This window comes from Neofelis nebulosa, chromosome 3, assembly GCF_028018385.1.
Source record: "Neofelis nebulosa isolate mNeoNeb1 chromosome 3, mNeoNeb1.pri, whole genome shotgun sequence".
Lineage (NCBI taxonomy): Eukaryota > Metazoa > Chordata > Mammalia > Carnivora > Felidae > Neofelis > Neofelis nebulosa.
This window is the reverse complement of record NC_080784.1, coordinates 198,165,449-198,172,141: the sequence shown is the minus strand read 5'-3', so window position 1 is coordinate 198,172,141 and position 6,693 is coordinate 198,165,449. Positions and strand designations below refer to the sequence as shown.

Genomic DNA, 6,693 nt, shown 5'->3' with positions numbered 1-6,693 from the left:
CATACTTCATACAGCTTCAAGCTGCCACTATTTCAGTCCCGTCTCCTTGGGGTGTCCCTTTTATGTTTACAATTTTGTCGTCCGTGAAGATTTGGGCGCTGCTCCCAGTCAGATTTTCGGACTCATCTTCTCTCAGTTCTCTTGATTTTGCAAATTCTTGCCCTAATTGCTCTGCTCACCTCCGTCTCTGTCCTTTGATGTCTCAAGCTAGTGAGGCGCAGCTTTTTGCTATGTGAGTTATGTATTTGGAAAATGCTTTCAATAATAATACTTACAGAAACAGCGCACTCATGGATCTCATATAGTGAAATTCTGTTTTTTAAGGATAGGTTCTCACAGTTCTCTGCTTGCATTTTCATTAAGTCCCTTCAGTCTAACCGCCAGCGTGCATGATCAGCCAAGGCTTTTCACATAGGAATGGTCAGATACTGGGCCCAGTTCTCTTCCAGAACAAAATTCTGGTTTTTGACACCTTGAGCTAATAAGTTTTTGAGTTTCTGCTGCCAACTCATGGGGAGTGCCCTACAGCAACTAAGCCACAAACTTGCAGTCATTACCATTTACTGTTGGAGGTTTTTTAAGAATAAACTCTCCTCTGGCTTCTGTCTGATTTTGGATACATTCCAGTGCTTTTAAATGGTTGTTTTGTGCCTTTTTTTTTTTTAATACTATGTCTAGACTACACAAGGGATTTGCAGGAGGATTCTTGTGAGCACTTTACTTCACTACCATGCCACAAATTCTCTGCCTTTTGGACAATGGTAACATTGCTGACCCACCTCCCCCCTAGGGTGTTTTTAAAAGAGACAGCAGCGGGGGCGCCTGGGTGGCGCAGTCGGTTAAGCGTCCGACTTCAGCCAGGTCACGATCTCGCGGTCCGTGAGTTCGAGCCCCGCGTCAGGCTCTGGGCTGATGGCTCGGAGCCTGGAGCCTGTTTCCGATTCTGTGTCTCCCTCTCTCTCTGCCCCTCCCCCGTTCATGCTCTGTCTCTCTCTGTCCCAAAAATAAATAAAAAACGTTGAAAAAAAAATAAAAAAAAAATAAAAGAGACAGCAGCAGGACCTGAAGAGAAGAACATGGGACCATATGCCAAAGTATCAGTCAATCGAGGGAAGTTCTCAGGAGGTTCATAGATGAAAACCACCATGCTGTTAAATGGCAAAAACCTCCAAGTAGCTGACATTTTAAAAAGAAGACCAAGGAATAATGCCGAGGAACAGCTGTGGGAATCAGGAAGGACACAAAACCAAACTCTAAATCATGAGAAAGGCTGAGCATCCGTAGGGGGCTGTAGCTGAAAAGCCGTCTTCATAATTGAATTCAGTAAAATGCAGTAAGTATAACAAACATTCTAGGAAGAGAATGGGAAAGCAGTGGAATGGCTAACCATAAAAACTGTTGAAGACAGTGGAGAAGCTGTACTTAGCAATGGGTTCTGGCACCTGCAACCCTCCTCTACCCAGACTCTGTCACTCACTGCGTAACTGTGTACAAGGTCTTAAACTTGCTGATGCTCATTTACGAGCACCCAGTAGACACTCAGTAACCAGTGGTTGCCCTTATACTGCGGGAGCAAGAACTCGGAGGCCAGAGGGCAAGATTTTTGGTAGAGAGGGAAAGTGAGGGGATGTGGCAACAGGCCCTCTTGCAAGGATGTAGGGATTAGGAAGAGTGGATAATCTGCATTGTAAATTTGTAATGGAGCAATCCAGAAGAGAAGAAGGGTGCGCTGGGTTTAATTCCGGCACATATTTATGAAGAAATTATATAAAAGTTATGGAGGACTCCCAGGTCTCGTGGAGCAGTAGAAATTTAGTGAGTAAGCAATAGCCACATTCTTTCATCCCCGCTTCCGTTCCCCAAGCTCACAGAGAGTCTAAATTAGTCAAGCACACCCCTCCATAGGGGACACGGAGAGGGGCACAGTGATCAACATCTACTCTTGGAGTCTCTCTTCTAATTCTTCTCACTTGAGTGAGGACCAATGCCGCTCTGTCTGGCATCATCAGCTTAAGGGAACTGCTATAGGTAGGAACACAGAAACAAACAAAAAAAACAACAACAAGGAATTACACATTAGTGAGGTCTAACTAGAGTCTGGAATGCCGGGAGAGGAATAATGATATCCCTAGGATTTCTACGTTGTCCATCCCAGGTCTTCAAAGAAAGAGGCAGGAAGGTATTTGCAGATTCAAAATCTAAGAAGTAACCAATTTGAGTTATTTTGGACGGAGCAGATTACTATATAAACTAAGAGTATTACAGCACATTAAGGTCTCCCTGTAGCTTTAGTATTCTAGAACAGGAAGAGAGCATGAGCGGAGAGAAGAAAGAGAAGGGTATTCTTTAAAGGGAGCAAGATGTCTTTAGGCCTGAAACTGGCATTAAGGTGTTAAGAAGATTGTATGGTGAAATTGCTAAGAGCACGGACCCCAGAGTCCAACACCCTGGGTTTAAATCTCAGCTGTGCCCTTTAGTAATTGCTTCAACTTGTTCATATTATTCAAACTCTTTATGCCTCAGTGTCTTCATTCATAAAAGTTAGATGATAGCAACTATAATTTTTGGTGAGAATTAAATCAATATATGTGTGTGTGTGTGTGTGTGTATAGAACATTAAGTGTCATATTACTTTATATATACTAACTGCTTTTATTTAAAAACGAAAACGTGAATAAATTACAAAATCTAGTTCCATTTGGAAAGTTTACTAGAATCAGCATCATAAAGCACAGGTTTGAGGATCAGCCCTTCTGCATGCCAGCTCTATGATCCAGGACATATCACATCCTCTCCGTAAACCTGTTTGTTCGCAAGACAAATAACTTACTTCCCATCCATCTCGTGAGGTTGTTGTGGAGATCAGATCACATACTGGGTTTTGCAAGGTCTCTGGAGGCTGCATAGTGCTGGACGAAATATAGGTGTATCGATAGGGAAAATATTTGGCTTAAGAAATGAATGTCTACTTTTCTACAAGAATTGACTGCACTGGGTCACACCACATTTTCTTCTCAACTGAAAATTTGCTTGTAGATTTGCTTTATTACTGGAAACACTTGCTCTGTTTTTCTGTGCTGGTTCCAAGATGCCACACAGTAGTTCCCTGCCTTGCGCTCCTGGATTATGTGAATCCTTAAAATAAACCATGTTAGGTCTGATGCTTTAACTGGGTATTTGAAAACATAGAATGGTTTAAGGTTACGTGAAATATACCCAAAAAATGAGAGGAGGGAAAATGAATTCATAAAAATTCAGTAAAAACATTTTTGTCTTAACAGATGACCACATCCTGGTACAGAAGTGCATTCCTAATATTCCGGCACCAGGGGTCCTTTACAAGAATGTTGAAGTGTTTCTTGAAAATCCCTGCACAGGGTAGATACAGTACAGGCATAAAACAGTGGGTTCTTAAGATTCAGTTTTTATAAAGTGCTCAGAATGCCCACAACATTTTAAAGCAGAGATGGAAGTAGACAAAATGCCTTTCTGTTTTCGTGCAAATTCTAACCAATCCTTGCAGTTACGAACCCACATATTAATAAGCAAACTGATCCTTTTCTACAGGAAATCCAACATAATGTTTATGTGATGCTACCCTAAGCTATGCTTTTCTGGAGGGATGGTTCCCATCGTGCCACCAACTCCTTTGTGGAAGTCAATGTGGGTTGTTGCTACTGTTTGGGTCCGTTAGGAACGCCTCCAGCTTCAGGTTAACGATATCCGGACACACATAGCCTACATTCAGTTGTTTATTGTTCTGCAATAACAAGAAGTCTGCAAATACATAATGGCTAGTAGTGTTGATTTAGTGGCCAATGATATTAGCGCTCAGCATTAACATTTCAAAGATTCGTGTGATCTCATGACTGCCCCGTGGCCTGCAACCGTCCCAAGTATCACACACTTGAAGCAGGTACATTCAGAGGCAAGACTGCGGTGGGAGAGGGGGGGTCCAAGGGCAAGCAAATCATGGGACTGCGCATCTTTCTTCACAAAGGTTCTTGTTTTCATGGAGGAGATTTCCCCAAAAGCTTTCCAGTATATTTCCGGTATTGTATATTTCATTCGCCAGACTGGGTCACATATTACTAGAAGGAGAGAAAGTAGTTGAGTTCACTTTTTCCAACATCTGAACAAAACCATAACTGAAGTCAGTTTGGAGTCAGGCAAACACCAGACTATGCCATTTGGGCTTTTTAGTTTATGCTTATTTTTTTATAAATATATCATATGTAACAAAGAATTCAAAGCAAAATGATAGTTTCGGTTCCAATACAAGGGATTATCTAGATTCTCCAACAGTTAATATTTTAGTACATTTACTTTTTTATTCTCACTCTTTCTTCCATCTTAAATGTACACGTATTGATCTTTTTATGAAGTAATTGAAATTAACTTGTAGACACGATCCCTTATAAGTTTAAATACTTTTAAGTATGTATGTCCTAAAAACAAAGGGAAAAAAACCCCTCCTACATAACCACATTATATCTTTAAAATCAGGAACTTGACATTGATGCTCTCCTCCTAATAATTAGATTTATTTATTTTTTTTTTAATTTTTTTTTTTTAATTTTTTTATTTTTGGGACAGAGAGAGGCAGAGCATGAACGGGAGAGGGGCAGAGAGAGAGGGAGACACAGAATCGGAAACAGGCTCCAGGCTCCGAGCCATCAGCCCAGAGCCTGACGCGGGGCTCGAACTCACGGACCGCGAGATCGTGACCTGGCTGAAGTCGGACGCTTAACCGACTGCGCCACCCAGGCGCCCCTTTAAATTTTTTTTTTTTAATTTTTTTATTAATAATTAGATTTAGATTATGCATTTGGGGCGGCAATATCACAGAAATTATGCTGTCTTCTCAGTGTTCTGTTAGGAAGTATGTGACACTGATTTGTCCCAATACTGGCAAGGTAAACTATGACTACAGAGTTAAACTGGTAGCTGCTAGCTTCTCCACTCCAAAGTAACTATGTCGTCCTTTGTAATTACAAGGATAGTAAAACCCTGGTTCGCGAGCATAATTCGTTCCAGAAACATGCCTGTAATCCAAAGCACTTGTATATCTAAGCGAATTTCCCCATAAGAAACCATGGAAAGTCAGATGATTCGTTCCACAACCCCAAAATATTCATATAAAAATGATTACAATATTGTAATATGATACAAAATAATAAAGAAAATGCAAAATATAAAGAAAAATAAACAAATCAACCAGCACTTACCTTTGAAAACCTTCGTGGCTGGTGTGAGGGAGGCAAGAGAGAGGAGGGTTATCGTGCGGGACAACTTTCACTTTCACTAACGGAATCACTGCTATCTACTGGCTCAGTGGAATCTTTCTTTTCATGCAACTTTAACAAGGAATCTATCCAGTGGCACTTGCTTTGGCCTCCTTTTGAGGATTTCGCAGAAATGTGACATCGCATTGTCGTTAAACAGATTCATCGCTCACACTGCTACAGCCTCATTTGGTGGTGTTTTCTACAAAATTTTGCAGTTTCCCACATTTTACACACGTCCCTAATCTCCTCTGAAGTGAGGGATTTCTCTGTCTTTTTCTCCTCCTCCTCTGCAGATGAGATACAGAAGTAGGCTTCTTACAAGATCTTGCAATTTTTGCCACTTGCATACCTCGTTCGTACGTACTTCTCGATGATTTCCTTCTTAATTTCCACCGTAATCATCTCCTTCTTTCTTTTTCTTTTTTTTCTTTTTTTTGTTTTTTTGTTTTTTTGAGAGAGAGAGAGACAGAGTGTGAGCAGGGAGGGGCAAAGAGAGATGGAAACACAGAACGTGAAGCAGGTTGCAGGCTCCCAGCTGTCCGTACAGAGCCCGACGCAGGGCTGGAACTCATGAACCACGAGATCATGACCTGAGCCAAAGTCGGCCAGGCAGCTCAACCGAGTAACCCAGGTCCCCCTCCTTCTTACTGCCTTTCTTTTCAAACTTTTTGTTCAAGGGGGCCGTTGAATACCCTCGCACAATGTTGACTACAGTACAGCATTAATTAACTCTTGTCATACTGTATTGGATGTAACTGGCAATAAGGCAGCAGAGGAAAGGGTCTATACCTGCAGGCAGTCTGACCTAGAAGGAAGCAAAGCATTCCTAAGCTTCCTCTTACATGGAAAAGCAGAGGGCCGTCCAGAGGTGCTTTGCAGTGACAAAAAAACACTAGTGCCCGCTGTGGGCACCTTCCACGGTTCTGAAAAATCATTGATTTCTGCAAAACACCTCACCTGAGACCAAGCATCTGAGCATGAGAGATGACCACCCACAGACCCACAGCGAGAGAGAAAAAAAGGACCTTTGGCTGAATTGTGATCATGTGATGTTTGGCATCGAATACTACTCATATTGCAAGACATCGTTCCTTTAACAAGTTAATAATTATTAGAAATGTTTGCTTGTGCTGCAGAACACATGCAAACAAGTTACTCTCAATCCAAGGTTTTCCTGTACTTTGTTAACAAATACTCTGAGACTATGAAAATACCCTACTTTTCATTACACTTTCACTGACTGGTTTTAATATCCATTGATTCTTACTCTAATAAGTTAGTATTATGATGGTTATTAGATGGTTATTTTATAATTCTATAGCTCCATCTACATTGATTAGTTTACATGCCACTGTTAGGAAGAATGTTCTTTTCTCCCCATTAATTCATTTATATCAATATAGAT

The 6,693-nt window shown here is 41.1% G+C and overlaps 1 long non-coding RNA gene across 1 annotated transcript; it reads right to left on the bottom strand.

Moving 5' to 3' along the window:
• Positions 1-3,736: 3,736 nt before the first annotated feature.
• Positions 3,737-5,444, bottom strand: LOC131506237 (uncharacterized). Its single transcript, XR_009258816.1, has 2 exons — positions 5,229-5,444; positions 3,737-4,091 (listed from the first exon to the last, which is right to left on the bottom strand). It is a non-coding gene; the product is annotated as an uncharacterized LOC131506237 (long non-coding RNA).
• Between the last annotated feature and the right edge of the window lie 1,249 nt (positions 5,445-6,693).